The sequence below is a fragment of the Lepisma saccharinum genome, chromosome 7, assembly GCF_977018435.1.
Source record: "Lepisma saccharinum chromosome 7, izLepSacc3.1, whole genome shotgun sequence".
Lineage (NCBI taxonomy): Eukaryota > Metazoa > Arthropoda > Insecta > Zygentoma > Lepismatidae > Lepisma > Lepisma saccharinum.
Window position 1 is genome coordinate 97760978 of NC_139235.1, and position 20729 is coordinate 97781706.

Consider the following 20729-nt stretch of genomic DNA (forward strand, 5'->3'; position numbering starts at 1 on the left):
TATTACCGTGCACATTGTCCATGACTATTTTAATTAATTTTTCTCTTACATCCTCTTCAGCGATGGATTATATGTATGCTGGCGCATACAATAAAGTGCACCAACATGGTGATGGACAATTTGCACGGTAATACTCATGGATCCCACTGTACATACTAAATTGACGGGTCTAGGCACCTCCCTCCTCCCTAACAGGGCAGGCTTACGTTCAGCAGGGTATACAGCAACTCTCGCCTCGACCCATTAGTTTTCTGTAAATGTCAGTTGTTTAATGCTGTAGGTGGGTTTCATGTGACGTCAGGATTCGCAGCGTCGCCATGTTTGTCTGTTTGTCGTCTGCAAGGAAATACCCACCACACAGCGTTCGTTACACCTGCGCCAAGAGCACGTTTGTTGGTAGCACTGTGTAAAATGTCGGTAACATTGCATAAAAATGCAACGAAAAGGCCAGCTCTAGTTCACCTGTGTTTATTTACTTGAACCAGCTCGTACATGGAATCAGTTTGTTTTCGTATTTATTAGTGGTTCGGACTCTGCTTGAAATATTTACATCCTAAATAACTTATGTTTCCCGCTCGGGGTGGGAGAAAGTGGTCGTCGACGACCTTGAGTACAGATTAACTGAAAATTCTAAGACTCAGTAATTATCTTCTATGCTTCCCTTTAACGTTTGTTCAAGCGCAGTATTTTGAAATGTTGAGTTGTGCAAAAACAGTAATTTCACTTCTTGCTTTAACAATTTGGGATATGCAGGCCTCAGTGGCGGAGTGGTTAGAACAACGCACTACGATGCTAGGGGTCCCGGATTCGAATCTCGGTGTGGGCATGACTGATCTTAACGACTAGCCAAACATAGCAGAAAAACGAAGCAAAATAAACCAAATAAATCAATCCATTTGAGATACTTTGATATATCACTAACATGTTTTAACCAAGCAGTTTAACCGGCACCTATTCTCAGGAATAGGATAACAATTAATAACAGTTTGTGTTGATGAATGAACTATAAATAATCAAGTACAAGCGTGCAATTATCAAGATGAATTTAACTTTGAATGTTATCATTTTTATCGTCAAACGTATCGACACCTTTCTACCAAATAAAACAATAACAAGGAAACGCTACTTGCAAGTATGATTAAAAAAAACACCAGTTCAATCCATTTGTACTAAAAGTCACAGAGAAATGCGATATATGAACTTACCTGAAAAGAAATGTTCACCCCACCGCTCTGTACTGTTTGTTTTGTTCATTAATATTGGCACGATTTATTCTCGCCATGACAGCGTATTCTAACCAACGATCGGATAATTCTGTGCCGTGAATTGCACCTTCTGTTCTTTCTCGGAAAATTCTAGGATAAAGAATTAGAATTAGAAATTCTTTATTCATGAGCAAAGTTCAGCCTGTGGCTGCTCTACCACTTAACCCGTGAATGCCTGTTAGACCTAAACAACCTAATATTGCACAAAGTATACCATCGTAAACTAGGGTTCAAATCCCCCCCGGCCCGCTTGAATTCCGAATGTTTACAAGAACCCGCCACAATCACGGCTGCTCGATCCCACAATGCAACAGTTTGTGACGTAGGTGAAACACACCTATAGCATTATTTTATTGATTCTCATAATCTCTTTCAAAACGATACTTAGTTATACTTCATTGGATTTAATTTGATTGCATATCGGAGGTAAGGGGAAGGGCAATTTTATTATATTAGTGTTATTTTAGTAGTATCATAATTTGAAGCCTCTTTATTATGACATCCTCCCGGAGGAAAGTGGCTGGATTGAACAGTGATGGTGAGGGAGAAAGATATTAATTTACACGCACACAAATAAAATAAATAAAGTGTTTTTGTTTATAATTTTCTTCAGTGTGATAAATCATGTGGAGCATTCCGTAATATACTTGTACATTGGTTTATTTTACTTCGCTTTTATGCCACTTTTGGCTAATTGTGAAGATGGAGATGAGTGATGATATGATGAAATTTATGAATGGACACTGAAAAACACACATGCCAAGGCCGGGATTCGAATCCGAGACCGCTGGCGTTAGTGTTGCCCACGAGACGAGATTTTGGCCTGTCTCGTCCCGTGGGCAACACTAGCTGGCGTCGGAGCGCGAAAATAAAAGAAAGATATTTAATAGCAATTGTTGCAGAATCATTACTGAGGTTAAAGTAAAATCTCAAACTTTTACTTGGTGGAATTTAATATTTGGATTACAGTATACATTCAAACTTAAATTTTCAGCATTCTTATTCTGTCATTATAATTGTTTTATTTCTCCCAAATAATTCTTTATGGTTTCACACACATCAGGTTTGCTTCTAGTTTAAATTTTCACCTTGCATTTTCTTGTCTATGGTGCTGTCATCTACCGTCTAATTTTACACATATGTGTGACTTGATACAAGGAGAGAGAAGGAAGTAATGAGAATGAAAAACTTGACGGAAAGGGATAGATAAAATGAGAATAAAAGGAGAAAAGGGAAAAAACGGAAGAAAACGAGAAAAACGAAAGGGAAAGAGAGAAATAGAAAAAGGAAGAAGAGAGGCTACAAAAGAACAAGGAAGAAAGAGAGAAAACGGAAGCAAGGGAAAATACGGCCGGCGGAAGATAGGGAGAAGGAAGCGAAGCGATTGAGGTAGAAAGCACGAGGTTGTAATCAGGCACATAGCCAGGCGGAAGACTAAGGGGCTGAAGACCCCCCAGAAATCCTAAAATAATCTAATTTAAATCATGTATAGTGGTAATTAATTTAACTCCCTAGCAAGATTAAACATTAAATCGAGAGAAATTTAGTGTATAATAGAGCAACCAGCATATATTTTTAGTCTACAATTTAATCCAAAGAATAAATGGATCCACAGCTCTTAAAATTTTTAGTTTTCCTTGTGAAAGATCACACAATATAAACTTTATGAGTAAAATTTGCCCCTAACTTTTAAAGTATTTTTTTGAACGGAATGTGTAAAGGTTAACAAAAAAATACAATAACTATGAATTTCAGTACACTAACTGTGCAGAATGCAAGAAAAATAGTATCACTCATACGGTGGATCGTGTAGCAAAGTCTCTTTATTTATATAATTAAAATAATAATAACAATAAAATTGGATTAAAATTGGTTTATTTTTAATAACTTATAATAGTTATTATTGTAAAATGACAATTATAACCGTGGTAATAATTATTATTGTCATTATTATTTCTACTAATCAAGTTTTATCAATGTTCTGTTCCTCCTCTACAAATATTTCTGGCGACGCCTCTGCTGATAAGGGATGAGTTGCCCCCTCTTTTTGCTATTTTTGCCCTTGCATTATGCTAAACCTTATTTACCAAGGAGAATGAAACTGTCATCCCCCCCCCCGACCGTTTTGGCACCTTGTTCCCTCGGTTTTGAAAGGTTGCATGTGTGTTTCATGTTTTCCTTATTTTCAGATTCGCACCCCCTAAACTTCTTTCCGCACCCCTAGATGAATAATCCTGGCGGCGCCGCTGGTTTCAACCTTCTAATCAATCCAACCTTAAAATCAAAATTTGAGTTTGGTTTCAAGTCTGAGGAACTTCATGTTCTTAATAAATCTGGCCACCTTAAAGATTAGTTCACAAAAGCGTTAACGCAGTTTCAGAATTATTACCAAGATTAAAACGAAATATCAACAAATATAAATAAATTTATTATTTTATTATAATCACTGTATTTATTCTAAATAATTCTTTATGATTTCACATCCATTATATTTGTTTCTCTTTCCAACTGTCACCTCATTATTTTCCAAGCCTAAGGTGCTGTCAGCTATCCTCTGATTCTACACTTATCTGTCTTTCTGCAGAGGGAGGATATACGAGAGGGAGAAAGAGAGTGACGAAGTGAAAACAAAAGAGGGAAACGGAGAACGTGAGAGAGAGAGAGAGAGAGAGAGAGAAAACATAATTTGAAGAAGGGAAGAGAGAAAAAGAGAAGAGACAATAACGAAGAGGAAGGAAATGGAAAAAGATAAAATCACGGATGAAATGGAGCAGAAGATAGAAGCAACGAAGATGGAGAGAAGGTAACAGGAAACAAGTGATAGAAAGAAATAGGAAAACATAGAGCAGGAAAGAGAACGGAGAAAAACTACAGAAGAACAAAGATAGAAATGAAAGAAGAAATATAGCATAAAAGAATGTGAGAGAAAGAAATGGGAAACAGAGAAAGAAAAAAGAGACGGAACTAGATCAGGGGTTCCCAAACTCTCTCGCTTTACAGCGCCCTTAGTGTTTCATTTTTTTTCCGCGGCGCCCAAGTCAGAATGTAGGCCTATCAAAATAATAATAATAATAAATAAATAAAGGCTCTATTGAATCTTAACACAACTGCTCTTCGTGGTGTATGAGTAAAATAATTTTACACCGCCCTTGCTTCGAAAAAACTGAATTAAAACTGACTCAAACTCGCAATGTTCGTAAACGCCCATTACAATGAAGTGTCATTGTGTATATTCAGCAGAATTAAACACCCATATATCTTTTCGAGGACACAACTCAGCGGAAGGAAAATGAAAGGGTAATTGTCTGTGTGTGTTGCGACCTATTCTTTCCCAGTGTTTCTTCAAGAAACGATAATTCCGGCTGTAGGCGACGGAAATTTATGGGACTTGTAGAGTCAGGTTCAAAATGTAGTGCCCCATTTTATGATAAATATGATGGAGTAAATACCCTGATCGACCAACCTGTATGTACTTATCTTGGTAATGCGCGTAGATCTGGCAACGTGGCACTCGGTTGCCATGACAAACGGTGCTCCCATCTGTTATCGAAAAAATACTGGAAAATCACCTTTAGTACGGCCTTAAAAGTGGCGAGTTTATGAAAACTTCTTGCGCCCAAGAAGAATACAGAACATGACGTTTAACTTGCGCGTCACAATTTCCTAACTGTATAGTCAACGTCAAAGATAATGGTAGGCAAAATGTCCACCGCTATGTTCATTACTTTTTTATTCTACATCCTGTGTTGTTTTAAGGAATGAAACTATGTTGGTTCGAAGCAGGCATTGTTCTCTGCTTATTGACGTCTTTATTTTAATTCATTGTCAACACATTGGTAATTCAGACCGAATGAAAATGGTGGCGGACAATTCGCCTACTGTTTTCTTCGCCTTTGGGTGTACAACGTTGTACTCCTGCCATAGGCTGGTCGCGAAGAACAAGCTCTGCGTGGCCAGACTCCATATCGCTTCTAAAAACGTGCGCCGCATAACACTTCAACGCTCAGCCTTATGTTAAAAAAAATAAGAAGTACCAAATAAGCACAGATTTGGAATAAGTGTCATTTTAGTAAAAATATTGGAACACTTCGCGGTGCACATTTTGGGAACCACTGAACTAGATGAATAACTTTAGAAGTAAAGGGGGGACAAGTAAGCCCGACTCCACCCGCATACAATGGTGGGTAAACGCTTAATGTCCTGGAGCCTTCAGATATAGCAGGCCGTCAGTTGCATGAATTTAACGTCCCCCCCCCCCCGCCTTTTAATTTATCTTATTTATTGATACAATATACATGACAAATTAACATACATATAATAAATGAAAAATATTGCATGGTACTTGGTTTGTAGTATTTTATTTGTTTACTTTTGCGTTCCGGAGACCAGAAGGATATAGTGAGGGCCAGACCCGTAGCCAGGAGTTTATTTCGGGGAGGGGCTCATCCTTTATCAGCACAGGTGTCGCCAGAAATATTTGTAGAAGGGGACAGGCCGCTGATAATACTTGATTAGTAGAAATAATAATGACAATAATAATTATTACCATGATTAAAATTGTCATTTTACAATAATAACTATTATAAGTTCTTAAAAATAAACCAATTTTAATTCAAATGTATTGTTGTTATTATTATTATTATATAAATGGATAAATAGAGATACTTTTCTACTCGATCCACTTTATGAGCGAGTATCCAATTATTTTTCTTACATTCATACGGTAGTCATCGTATTTTGTTATTACTTTTACACATTCGGTTCAAAATGCTTTAAAATTTAGGGCCAAGTTTTACTCATAAAGTTTATATTCTGTGACCTCTTACAAAGAAAACTGTACATTTTGAGAGCTGTGGGTGCATTTATTCTTTGGATTAAATGGTAGGATATACAAATATAACCTGGTTCCTCTGTAATACACTAAATCTTCTTTCGATATAATGTTTAATCCGGCTAAGGATGTAAAATTAATTACCACCATACACTATTTCAATTGGAAAAATTTTAGGATTTCGGGAGGCACAGGGGCTCCAGCCCCCTTAGCCCTCCCTTCCCTGGCTACGTGCCTGAGTGAGGCGATCTATGATTGAATAGTAGGTATGTGGTCTGTTAAGACAAACGGTTAGAGATCGGTTAGTTCCTTGGACTATCCAGACTAACTATTGCCTATTTTGGGGGGAGCAGGAAAAGGTTTCATAAGCTATTGCCTTGACACAATCTCACCTAACAGGTGCTAGGTGCTGGGGCTTGCCTTGAGTCGATATCTTCCTGGAGACGAGCAGTGGCGTCGCTTGCGGTTCGCATACGAGTGTTCACAATAATGTTTTTGTACTGAATGGAGATTTACTCCTCTTCCTTGTAACCTCATCTTCAATTGAGAAAGTGAGAATGACAGTTCAATTTATTTTCAACAATTTCCCCACAAAATTACGCTATATTTGAAGTAATGCAAGAAGGACCTAGGGGAAATTGTCCCTCTCCCCCTTAAAATCTGCCAGGTTTAGCGAATTCTCTCTAAAGTTTGCAACTATGTAGCACAGATATTTTCGAGTCCCCCTAGACAGTCCTTCTACATGCTGCACTCTGGTGCCGAATGTAAGAAGCATTTCCACTTCCATCAGTGTTCACACAGCGACGTGAACATCTTCGGGGTATATTAGCCAACAGCCCCTTAGCTGTTGCAACACGCACAGCAATTGTGTTCAACGCCCTCCGTGGAACACCGTTGGAGTCAGGATTACCAACTATCTAGAGAAGTTATCAGACGTGAAAGAAATTGTGTCAGAGTAAATTGTGTATATATACTCGTAACATTACATCAAACATAGTATTCTTTCGAATAAATATACGTATGTGTGTGTGCATTTAATATGTACGTAATTTAAGACATATACATGAGTGTTCATGTGCTCATGCGAACATTATCAGGTGACGCACCTGGAGATGAGGCCTGTTGCCCCTGTAAGTTACCTTTTATTTCCATCTCTTTCATAGGCGTAGCTAGAACGTTACATTTTGGTGTGCACAAAGAAAAAAATGAGGTCTTGTACCTTTTTAATAGCATATTTTGCAACACAATCACTTGGCTCTTTAACTGCACTGATCTTTGTAAAGGAATATAAATTCACTAAATGACAGTGTTGAAAATTTCTGAATATATGTAGTAGAAAAAAATCAAATTGCATAGAAATTACGCACACACAAAATTTTCATAAATGTTACAAACAAATGCATCAAAATACACGTCATCTACTCGTATAACAAGAGACGTCTGTCACAAGGTACAATGTTCTTAAACTCTTCAATAACTTCATTTACATCAATAGACTAAGCTTTTTCCTGTTCCACAAATAGCAAGAGCAGGGCTTCCAATCTATCCTGCTTCTGTGAGTTGCTCTTAATTTAGTTTTAACTTGGGTAAGCTTGGAGAAAGGTCTCTCACACGTGCAGCTTGTGACAGGTATAGAAGAAAAGCGCTGTAGCACAGAGTATAATTCAGTATATATCTTCTTTCTCCAATGACATCAAACAATCCAATATCTATAGACACCCGTTTCATCAGCGATAATGCAAACGTTTGTACCAAGTAATGACATTTTCAACTTCTTACAAACTGCCACTCTTATTGAAATATCTGTATTTAATTCTCTTTGATAAAGCAGCCCATTAGGGTGTGCCTAGGCACACCCGGCACACCCCGTAGCTACGCGTATGATCTCTTTGCTTGGTGACGTTCTCCCCCATTTTGTAAACGAAATATCTCAAAAACTGTGTTAGCAGAATCCAAAATAATTATTTGCCCATTTTACACATTACATGTAGATTCTGGCCCAGCACTGGTTTCAAAATTCCTTCAAAACTGGTCGAAAAAGAGCCTTCAATTTCTGATAACAGATGGCGTAGGTGTAGTTATTATATTAATATTTAAATTTATACCAACCGATGAACAAGTTATTCAAGAGTTTAGGTTACATTAAATATTACCTTAATACTGAAAAACGTATTTTCATTACTACGAACTTATCCTGAGGCCAGTTGGAAATACAGTGCTACTAAGGCTGAATTTCTCTCAGTAGTTATTTAAGAAAAGTGTTTCATTAGCAAATAAATAAACTGGTTTCAGACACAGACTTCGTTGCGATGTTGGGGAAGCAGCACCTTGTCCATCGAACTTCGTAGAGGTAGAAAGGAACTTCGTTTGACTCTTTATGCCCCAGCCATGGAAAATGAGGGAAGAAGAAAGCGACTCCGAAAGCATCGACCACCCATAGATGTAGAAGAGGTTTCTACCAGCAGCGAATGCGACAACGCTAGTCTTCCAGCGCCGAAGCAACGAAGTTCGACCCAAGGTGACAAACCCGTAGCAGATCCAACTGAGAAGACCTACAGGCCTCCCTGTATCTCCATTTATAATACAAGTTGTGAGATATCAAACCAAATACTTTCTCTTGTCTGTGGCAGAGCTCGTTTTATCTACACCAGAGGATGTTGTAGAGTGCAAGCACACGACCAGAAGGACTTCACGGCCATACGTGAATTCCTCCAGAAAAAGAAGATTGGATATGCTTACGGCTCGTCAGCCGCAGCAAAACTCAAAGTGATTCTACGCCACCTCCCGGCGGATACGAGGCCCGATGATGTTCAAGACTATCTGACCAAGAACTGTGGATTAAAAATCCATAGTGTAAGTCGACTTACAGCTCCAGCTCGCCGTCAGCAGAAGACCACTACAGTGGAGCAGGTTTTCAATGGTCCCACCCCGCCAAGGCGACCATTACCCCTTCTAATGGTCGTTCTGCTGAAGACACAGCAATCCCAACGGATTTACAAGATTGATCAGCTAGGTCAATATACGATTCGAGTGGAGAAATACCGCTCGTTGCAGATTCTACAATGCCACGCCTGCCAGAGAATCGGGCACGGCCAGCGCCACTGCTTTGCCCAGCCCCGCTGCGTTAAGTGTGCGGGGGCCCACGCATTCTCCGACCTCCGACTGCCTACAGGCTACTCCACCAAAGTGTGCTAACTGCAATCAACCACATTACGCCAGCTACAGGGGGTGTCCCCTGTTCAAAAAGGTGAAAGAAGAGAGACAGGCCCAATCGGACCGAAAACGCCGAGATATAACTCGGCCAATTCGACAGGACACCACCATGACGTCACCAGTCATGGAACCTCGTCAAACAGCCCAGCACCGACCGGCCAATCAGAAGCCAGCTTCCAGCCGGAGAGAGCGATGCCAACCTTATCATAATGGTGTCAAACCTAGCATAATTTAACCGTCGTTGGCACCTAGCACCCTGTGTTTGGCATAACAACCAAATCTAGCATAATCAGCAACCAGGCCCGTAGCTAGAGTGGGACAGGGGGGGCAACTGCCCCCCTGAGAGCTTGCTCTGCCCCCTCTGTGAAAAATACAGAACACATTCCTACCTGGAATTCTCACTACTCTTTACAATTATATCCTGTATTACTCTAGCAACATAACAAAGACATTTATTGATTTTGTGATTTATGAAGGTGTGTGGGATTCCGTATAATGTATCAGTATTGGGGAAAAAATTACCTTCCAGATTCAGATTTCGGGAAATGATCTCGCAATTTTAAGTATCTAGAACAGTTGTGACATTTTGAGTAGTCTTGTATTAAAGGTGCCTAATGTATTTGGATGTTTTTCTTGGATGTGTTGCTATGAAGTTTGAACTGCATAATTTTTTGTTTCCTCAGTCTGTCTACCTTTTCGTAATAGCGATTCATGTGATAGAGAGAGGAGAGTGGATATTTAATTTCTTTTACTTAGCGTTGCTTTTCTGCCACATTTAGCTAATCGTTACAATGAGTGATGACGTGAAATTGATGAAGAGACACAGGGGGCAGGGTCATTGTCCCCACCAATCTTATATGGATGTCCAATCTACGGGGGGAGGGGCAAACATTGAAGTAAAGAAACATGACTAGCAAAATCTAAAGATAGCAGGACAAATGGATACTCAAGACGAAATTAGTTTTCAAGTGTTTCTTGGAATTTTTGTCCAGACGGTTAAGGGCACTTGCAGGGGGTACAGAGGGGCAATTGCCCCCCACGATTTCAAATGTTATACAAATAAAAGTACATTTCGTAAAATTTTCTTGCTCGCTTCGCTCGCAAAATTCAAGCGTGCACATTTGAGAGATAATTTGGGGGATGAATTGATCACATAATGTATTTAAATAATATATATATATAAAAGAAACTTTGAATAATTACGTACACAATTTAGCGTTAACATGTTGCACATGCATTTTCTTATTTTACGTCTCTCCATGTTGCATATGTGTAAAATATATGTTGTACATGAAAGTTATACGTGTCATATGTACAAAAAGAATAACGTTCGTCATGCATATTTTGTCATTCAAAAATACAGTTTGTGTTCTTGTTTTCCATTTATTAGCTAATATGAAATTGAACGTTGTGTCTGTAGCACGTTGTCTGTTAAAGTACCTCAGGAACAACCTAATTTTTTGACAAATAATTATGTCAACTCTTCTGCTATGGAGTGGATTCTCCTAATTTTATTCATATATCTTTTGCCATTCTGTGACTGGCAGAAAACAGTATTAGCATAAAAAGACCTGATATTTGGGGTTTGTACGCTTCTGCTCAAAAAGTGGTGACGATAAGCGGCCCTTATATCGTTCGGTTTCGTACCATAGTCATTAAGGAAGGTATTTTTCATAATGTAAAGAGGATACAACATTTCCCTTTATAAAACTTGGTATGACATATTAATGCTGACACTGTAATCCAAGAAGTAATTGATCAATCAAGCGATTCCTATTTGTTTGTCGGGTGTCAAACACATGTATTTCAAGAACACAATATTTTGCAAAATGGTTAACGTAACCAGTAGGCAAACATTGTCTAGTGATGCAAGAGTCTTTCCTTTGAAGCAAATAGAATCCGTGGTGGAGTAACGGACCCTTGTTTTAATGTTTTAGCAAGTAGGCCTACAAAAAATGTATTACAAATTTTTACACAATTCATCAAAGTCTAGATAATATGTAACCATTATTATTTAATTAATTCGATTTTTCTTGCATAACACAACACAATGGTGTTGTTGGATTCTCGTTACATTCCATTGTGCGCAAAAATCTTTCATACTGGAAACAAGAGGGAAACATTATAAAGAACGATTTATAAAAGACTTCCTTAATCAGTTCTGCAGAGAAGCCCTAAGCTGTTGGTACATATTAATGTCTATTAACATTATAAAAAAAAGTAAAGTGCTCCCCTGTGCATAGCCCCACGCCATGAAGGCGTATAGGGGGTGTGGGGGTAACGCCACACACTTTCTTGATCCGGTCGTGGCGGGGGTGATATGATCAGCATCACGTCCCTGACTGCCTTTACCCCCCAGGGTTTCCCCCAGGTACCCATGTACCGACGCTGGGTGGGCGCCGGGGCTGCTTCCATGATTAGAGAAGTTCCCGGATTTGAACCGGCCGGGGATCGAACCCGGGACCTTTAGCATGGTAGTCGGACGCGTTACCGACTGAGCCACCGCGGCTACTTCTATTAACATTATTGACCTGTAAATATAAAGTAGATACAGTCCCAATTAGCCTATTTAAGTTAAACTTTCTTTTTGTATTCTTTGGTAGTCCGACAGGTCATTATCGAAATATTGTTATTTGATGTTGCTCGAACTTTTTTTTGTTCGTTGGAGTTTCAAGATATCACTCCTTTCCTGTTACTTATCACTTTTGGAGGAGGTAGGTAAGTGCCCCTCTGTACCTTGCTATATCTGCCAATGCAACACTATATATTACAAATTTGCCCCCTCTAGGATTAACTTCGCCCCTCCCCCCTTACTAAGAATTTCTGGCTACGGGCCTGCAGCAACCGCTCTGAGCGGTATTAGTTTAACTCAAAGGAAAGTTTTCTGAAGAAGTAAAAATAAAAGTACCTCCACAATCCACATCTCTATTTCAGGAGTGGACATGTTTCCAACAAAAGAGAGTAAACTGGTCCAGGGATCCCACCACCCACCAATGCGTTTCATCTCTACCACATCTTCCTGTCGTAAAATCGTAGGAGAGGGTGGAGGAGGACCATATGTATTTTTTAGCATGAGTTTAAGTGTATCTGTGCTTCTCTTTTTTTGTGTGTGTGTTTGTAAATATATTTGGAAGAATTTCTAAACATGAGTACTAACACTCTTTGGTGCGCATCCCTATACAAAGTACCACTTGCCTGAAAACGGAACAATTTTGAACCAGTGTAAACAAGTCTAGACTTCGTGTACATTGGCATAATTTCACTGTTCACTCAGCACTTTTCGCAGCTGAGAGGTTGGCAACGCTGGGAGAGACCCTCGCCCTCCAGCGATTCGATAGGCTTATCGCCCAGCGGCTCCCACGACCTCACACCAAGCTTCGCTGTTGGATATCCTCCAACAACTAGCGCAACCTGACGTACTCCCAGGGCTGATAATGCTACTCAAGGGACTGCAGCAGATCAGAGGGGCATCGGACTCCAAGACACGGCAACAGGTGATAGCACGCCTCGCTGACACCATGGTACCTTAGTGTATCCTGTTTTGTAATATTTTGCCCTTTGTTACTTTATGTTTGCATTGTAAGGAACAATTTTGATAATGGACATTTCCACTCAATTTTTTTTTACAACATATTTAAATACTACACCCTGGAAAAATGACCCCTGCAAGTTCTCGCGTTTCTCTGCGTCTAGTTTAAGGCAGAAACGAGACTTCCAAAGTTGCGAGGCTAGCCCTGCGCTGAAAACACTCCGCCGCCATATTACTACGTCACTCCTTAGGGAGAGCACGTTTGTCGTCTGCTTCGAGCGTCCAGTTCCGGATGGATAGCCCACGGAGGGCGAACACGTGCAGCAGTTTTACAAATCTGTACTGATTTAAATAATGGAAGAAGGAGCGATAGGAGAAAGGAAAGCTATGCTTTGTAATGATCATTCTTCCATGAAATATCCGTGCTGCTCACCTGCAAGATAAATGAAAGGGTTCAGCTGCGTGTGTTCTCAAGCCATGCGAAAAATATTGCTTATAAAATTGGTTGCTGACAAGACACTCAAAAATATTTTTTAAACTTATATTTATCGATATTTACCGTAACCTATGTAGTGCAAAATAGGAATTTTCACATTCTTCACTATATAAAGCCTATTTAACTTTATTTTCCATAAAGCAATTTCAGTTTGCGTTCCATTTCTGTTGTGCAAATTATGATCAAATATTTTCGTGCAGATAAGAGAAAATACACTGAGAAGATTACATTAGTTGCACAGTACATATCTATATTTAGTTTATGTATAATTATTACAAGGAAATAATGTGTATAACCATGGGCGCATTTAAGAGGGATTCAACGGTTCCAACCCCCTTCTTTTTTTGGTTCACTAAAATTACCAGTATCTTTGTTCTATCCGCTTGTTCATAATAAATTTCTTCGGACTTATTTCATTCTCTTAAATTAGAGACGTATAGGACGGGATACGGATGGGAAGGAAATTTCGGTAATTCCACATACCAGATGGGACTGCAGACCAATATCTGCAATTTCCTGATAGTTTCGGAATTTCTGCGATAAGAAACTGCATTGAGACTATCAAATCAGTTATCCCCCCCCCCCCCGAATCATATTAAAGAAAATTGGTTCTTAAAAACGTAGTGACACAAGATGAACAGAAAAGTATCAATACTTCGTGACTACAAACACACAACTTTGTCGGGTCCAACATCACCTCCCCCCATGCTCCCCAACAAGCTTCCGGCCAGCAGTGTCCTGGATTTTCACTTACGAAATAAAGCAACCCTAATCATACCAAAAGTTGATCCATCCCTCCCCCCGTGAACTATATATACGCCTATGTGTATAACAATATCTCATACTGAAATGTACGATATAATTATTTTGAATTTCGTACTGCGAAAAAAGGAGCCTCATCTCGTTACCCCGAACGCATTAATTGGTTGGTTCACAACTTCACCAGGATCCTATCGAGACGAGACATGGCAGCCTTGGTCTCGTTCTCGTTGAGAGTTGTAAATGTCTGTCTCGTGTTGATTTGTAAATGTCTCATTGACAGTCTCGTCTCAATTTATAAACATCCGTCTCGGTTTGGGAGGGCAATTCTCGTTCTCGTCTCAAGTCTAGAAAAATATAGAATTAACAACGTATGCAGAGACTTATCATTATAAATACAAAAAAAACCTTTCTTAATATTTATTATTATTATTATTATTATTTGACTCCTCGTTTCGACGGTACAGCCCTCGAAAACTAAATATTATCCTGCTTAGATATGCAGATTCAGAATTACCAGGAATGAACTGGCGTTGTAATTATTATTCACAAAATTCATGATTTATCTGAGGAAGTCGCTTGTTCCAGGTTTGACTCTCGACCTGGGCATGGAATTTCATTGAACTGGAAATTGTTACATGGGAGGATGTTTGCTCGAGACTTTGGAGACAGCTAGGGGGATACTTCTATTGTTAATGTTAGTGTTGCTCACGAGACGAGGCATGTTCCGTCTGGGGAACAAGTGAATGTTTTCGAAATTAGATGGGACAGAAGAAAAATGTCGTCTCTTATCATGGCACATTGGGTGATACTTAGATTGTGCAGTTGGTGGTAGTGTGTGTGTGGGGGGGGGGGGTGTACTCCTGCACCCCGACTTCGAATACAGCTTGTAGTTATTCATCTTCATTGTAGCGATTAGCCAAAAGTGGGAAGAAATGTGATGTTAGAGATGATACATAATAAATTAACCATGCGTTCTCATCGTTGCGGTTAAACAAAGTGACGTAAAAGTATAAATACAAAATTTTGCAATATATATATTAACTGAAGAAAGCTGTCATTTACTGCAGGAAATTTAAAAACTCACCGTACCTTTTTATACCGTATCACCTCTTATATTGCAGAAATTGGCGTGTAAACCAGTGTGTTCTAAAAGTATTATCTTAAAATTTGTGAAGAAAATATTATGACGAAAATAATTGTAATTCCAGAAAAGGCATTCCTATAACATTAAGTTCTTGCCAGTCAGAACTAACCTATGTATTCGCAATGAACAAGGCTGTTCACGTGTTCAGCCATTGACTGTTACAAGGTTTGCTTTGTCACCCTAATGGGAAAACCCTCTACCGAGTGGCTGAGTTATAGTAAATACTACTATACTGCTAGGGCATAATTCATCTCCAAGAATTGGAGCACAGATTTTTGCACTGGAAGTTGTAAGTTTTACACAGTAACAAGTGACCTTGCTGTCGCTTCCGCGGCTCCTGCTAAGTTGACGGAACGAGCAGAAGCCCCGCCTGCACGCATTTCTAAGTGATGACGTCAGAGGACCTCCTGTCTGTGGAGAAGACGTTTTCAAATCCGTGACGTAGTAGGTGAATTTCAGCGGTGTTTGAAGGCGTGTTTCTCGAGAACCGAAACAAATATCGCCGAGATATTTTGCACATCTCATGTTTGTGTCATTATCTGTAAAATGAATGGATTTAAAACGTTTTTCATGTCAAAGTGGAAATGTCCATTCCTCCTTCCCACAGTTGCGGGAGGATTTGTTAGGATTGAAATTGTCATGTGAAGAATTATTTTGATTCTCTTCCCTGCCGTAGTTGGTGGAGGATTAGCAAAAATTGTCATATACCATAATGTAAGGTACTAAACTTTGTATAATGAGATTCCAGATAAATAAATTTGTGATGCTGGAAAAAAAAACCTGTCAACGAACGAAAAAAAACCAAAAGAAACCCGAACTGGTTAAATTGTTATTAGGTTACATGTAAGCCGCATTTTTGGAAAAACGTTGACTCTGCTCCTTACCTAGAGTTAGTGAAGTTCCATATCTGAATATAAACGCTTTTGTCTGCCTGCTGTTCTAGCCAAGGAGTAATGTCACCAGTGATCGGAAGTAGCGCCCTACTTGTAGCGTCGCTACTGTAGCTAACTACAAAATCTGAAGCTCTAGCTGCAGCGAAGCTACAAAATTCCTGTAGTTGTAGCGAAAAATTCGCTACAGCTACATTTCTTCTCTGCATTTTGAGCAAAATTTTGAAAGTGACAACAGCGTCTGAAAAAAAAATCAACAATAACCCTTACTTTTGCAGGAGATTCATAAAGACTGTCTATTACATGAAAATACAGATAATCTAGATTAGAAATATCGTAGATTATAGACATATGCGTAATTTATTTCATTAGTACAGTGTGACAGCGATTAGAGGGGGCGATGGGGGCCGTTGCCCCCCACACTGTCGCCAATTTATCCTCTGCACTATGTTAAACCTTATCTACAAAGGGAAATTCCCAACTTACGTAAAGCATATCTCCACCTGTTGCTCATTTAGCCATACCAAAGAACTATCCGCAAAGTTAGAGCAAACATCTAACGAATTACGTTCGTATGATAATAAATAACGATCTAATTTCCAGTAAGTACAACTATCATACTAGGAGCTTCTTTTGAATAGCCATGTGGTTAGTTTTGAAGCTTTCCTGGCCACGAATGATGAAGAGATTATCTCGGGCTATCCACCAGCACCAGGTGAGTTGGAATTTCTTTAGGGGAAATTGTCCCTCTCCCCCTTAAATCAGTGTTGTCTGTCAGTCTTGAGACCCTCGACACAATATACTCTTTCTGACATTTTATTTCTTTTCTCCTTAACCAATGATCAGATCTCTTTGAAATTTTACACAAAGGTCAATAAAATAATGAGGAGTCCAGAAAAAAAAATACATCAGCACACAAATTATTTTACAAAAGCCTATAAAAAGACTAATAATGAACATGTAGCATAATTTTTGTGGTGCGAAACTACGTGGCGAAAACCTGAATTTTCAGCATGTGGGCTTGATGGAATTAAAAGTTTTTGATGTTGAAAATCATTGCAAAGACATGGTCTTTCTCTACAACGAATGAAATTTGTGTTTTTTAATTCCTTCTAACAAAAAGTTTACGTTTTTTGGACATTTCGTAAAATTTCATGGTCAATCCGTACCAAATGGTCCACCATTGGTATATTCCTTGTATTATTATTATTATTATTATTATATAACTTATAAATTGCACCTATGCCATCAAAACTTAAAAGAATGACAGATTTAATTTTAGTCTATAATGCTTTTTTAAAATTATGGGATTTATTATGATGATTTATTCCCATGGAAAACCGTACATACGTCCTTAGTGATTCATTCCAAATAATTTATAAAATTGAATTAAGAACTGATAACTGTGGTGAGGTGAAATTGTATTTTAATTGTAATTATTCCAATCTACATTAACTGAACATTTAAGAAGGTATGAACAATTTATAGAAACTTCAAGTTCTTAATTCACTTTAAAGTTAAACTCTCCAAACAATGCAAAGCTTGACAAACAAACATTATGCAACCCAAACCAATAGTGATATGTTTGGTTTAATTCACTTCTTTCATTTCGTTTTTATAAACGATTTGTTTAGTTAATCATATTCATTATCAAGATTATTTTATAGAAATGAAGTTTTCTTCCCATGAACACATTGTTCATATTTTAAAATGCCAGTCCAGCTTGTTGATAAGTGGTGAAGATTTTCTCAACTGAAGTGACGTATGCTGCCAACCTAAGGTCAAATCCTAAATTGTGTGTTTCAGCAGTCTTGATGATTGCCTTTCCTGCCTTCTCCATTGTTTGAGCCAGACCTGAATGAACAATATCCTTCTCTGAAGCTCCCGAAATTTTCTTCAAGAATGATTCAGAAGGAGTAATTGGAATGCCTCCTGCTTCACACTGAAAACAACGTTCCAAAGATTCTTGAACAGAAGCCAGTAGATGATAATTTGATTCCTTTTCATACTTGAAAGTGAGTCTTCCATACGACACATGATTCAGGTTTTTCAACCACTCGAAATATGACACGGTAACTCCTCCGGCGTTAACGTACAGATCCGGGACAATCAGTATACATTTATCAATTAAAATTTTGTGAGCAGCAGGTGTGATTGGTCCATTTGCACCTTCCGCGATTATTTTTGCTTGAATCTTATCAGCCTTATCTTTCTTGACAGCTTTTTCAGCAGCTGCTAATATAAGAATATCACATTTTTCTATTAACATGTCTCCATCGTAGGCTTTCGAGTTTGGAAAACCTTTGATGGTTCTATTTGCAGTCTTATAATCTTCAAGAGCTTTTGGATCAATTCCATCTTTACTGTAGATCGCACAATCAACCTCCTGAACTCCAATGCAGATGGCTTTTGCTCGGTGGAAATATCTCATGGCGTGTAAACCAACATTGCCAAAGCCTTGGAGAATGAACGTCTTTCCTTCTAACCCTGGAGTTATTTCAAGTGCGTCCGTGAAGCATTTATCGTTAATGAATATATCCACACCATGAAACACTCCCCTTCCAGTAGCTGAGACTCGTCCGTGGATACCACCTTGGTGGATGGGCTTTCCTGTTACGCATGCACGAGCATGAATATCGAGGTGACCTATTGTTTTTGCATACGTATCTGCTATCCAGGACATTTCTCTCTCTCCTGTCGCCATATCGGGTGCCGGAACGTCAATACCAGGGCCTATAAATCCCTTCTTCGCTAACTCCAGTGTGAATCTTCTAGTCATTTTCTCAAGTTCGGCTTCTGAATAAGTTTTAGGGTCGATTTGCAATCCTGCTTTAGCTCCACCAAATGGTACGTCCACACATGCACATTTGAAGGTCATCAAAGCTGCTAGTGCTTTTACTTCATCGACACAAACATCAGTAGCATACCTGATACCTCCTTTGCATGGTCTCTTGTGTAAACTATGTTGCGCGCGGTATCCAGTTATCATCTCATAGTCACCGTTGTCTCGCTTTATTGGAAAGGATACCTCTATTAATTGATCACAATTTTCCAAAATATTTAAGATGCCTCTTACCTTCTTTTTAGCGTCGTCTGCAGTCATGTTATGGTTTGTCATCTCTTTTACAAGCTTGTCCTCTACTATCTGCCACGCCCTGTGGAAGTAATATTCAACCATGTTAAAAAACAACGGATCTTGAGCATCTGCAACATCTTTAAGTCTGGCAGGAATCTCGTGGCTAGTTGCATATAGCCGAGCGCTTGGAAGATTTTTAGTAGCTTCCCAGCAAGGAATTCGGCGGCCCAGAATATGCTTTAAAAATGATGGTTTTGTAAGTTTTACTACAAGTCCAGCCATCTGGATACCTTACAACACGTTACAGCAAATAGCACTTATTATCAACAACTATGATCAATGACTATGACTTCAATGTCCTAGTAACATGCTGTTGTTTTTTCTTCTTTCTTAAAGAGTGAAGCAAAGCCCTATCATTCACAAAATCTTTCCTTTATCCAAACCCAGATTAAGCCCAAAACTGTATAATGAATAATTTTAAACATTGAGCTATAGAGTTCCATGATTATGATAAAAAAGATTATTGCATGAAGGAAGATTTACAGATGTAGTCCGATTTTTTTAATCATTTCAAAATTTTCTTTTCATTATTTCTCTACAATTCTTGTATCTAATTTCATATGATTAACAAAATAATTCGATATCGGTAACACTAGTGGCACCTATCAGAATTCCAACGTTAAGAAATATCCTTCTTTGAATGACAGTCACTACACGTGTAATGCATGCAGGTTGGTCAATTACAGAAAGTCAACTTCCATTTGTTGTGTCGAGAAATGACATCAAGTGGAGATATGGAAGCACAACCACACACTCATGAACTCATATTAAGTTTCTGTTTATCTAAACACAAAATTTGCAAGTAATACGCAACAACATAAGCACAGGATAAATACTCGAGATAGGCAGATATGATAGTTTTGCCTTTGCAGTACTGATTTCATTGTGTGACTGATATTCTAGCGATTTGATATAAAATCGCAAATGTTTTAATAAGAAACTGAATAGTGTAAACAAATAACTGCCTGCAATAGGTTTAGCGTTTGTTGTTGGTGTTTTAAGTCCACTTTATGCACAGTAAGGCTAATCAGGACTAGACCTACAGTTTAAAGTGGGATCCGAACCACTATGTGCCTCCACCGGGAATCGAACCCGGGACACCTTGATTACAAGGCAACGACGCTATCACTGCGCCATCGGGAAGGCCCCAGGTTGGGTAAGACATCTCTAGCCTTCTTAAACCCGAAGGTTTATGGCTGCAGCAACACAAGCCTTCCATCTGTCCCTCTCCTGGGCAACATCGATCCACTCTTTTTCCATCCTTACCGATATCCTTTAGGTGCATCTCAACATCCCTCCATCTCCGTCTTGGCCTTCCGACAGGTCTCTTACCATCAGGTTTCCCAACAAGAATCCTGTAAACTCTTCTTTCCTCTCGCATTCGTGCCACATGGCCTGCCCACCTAATTCTTCTTGATCTAATTATTCTAATAATATCTGGACATGAATACAAATTACGCAGT

General features: G+C 38.9%; 1 pseudogene; it reads right to left on the reverse strand.

Annotated features, from left to right (window-relative positions):
• Positions 1-17549: 17549 nt before the first annotated feature.
• On the reverse strand, positions 17550-19613 carry LOC145990371 (glutamate dehydrogenase, mitochondrial pseudogene; annotated as a pseudogene).
• Positions 19614-20729: the final 1116 nt, after the last annotated feature.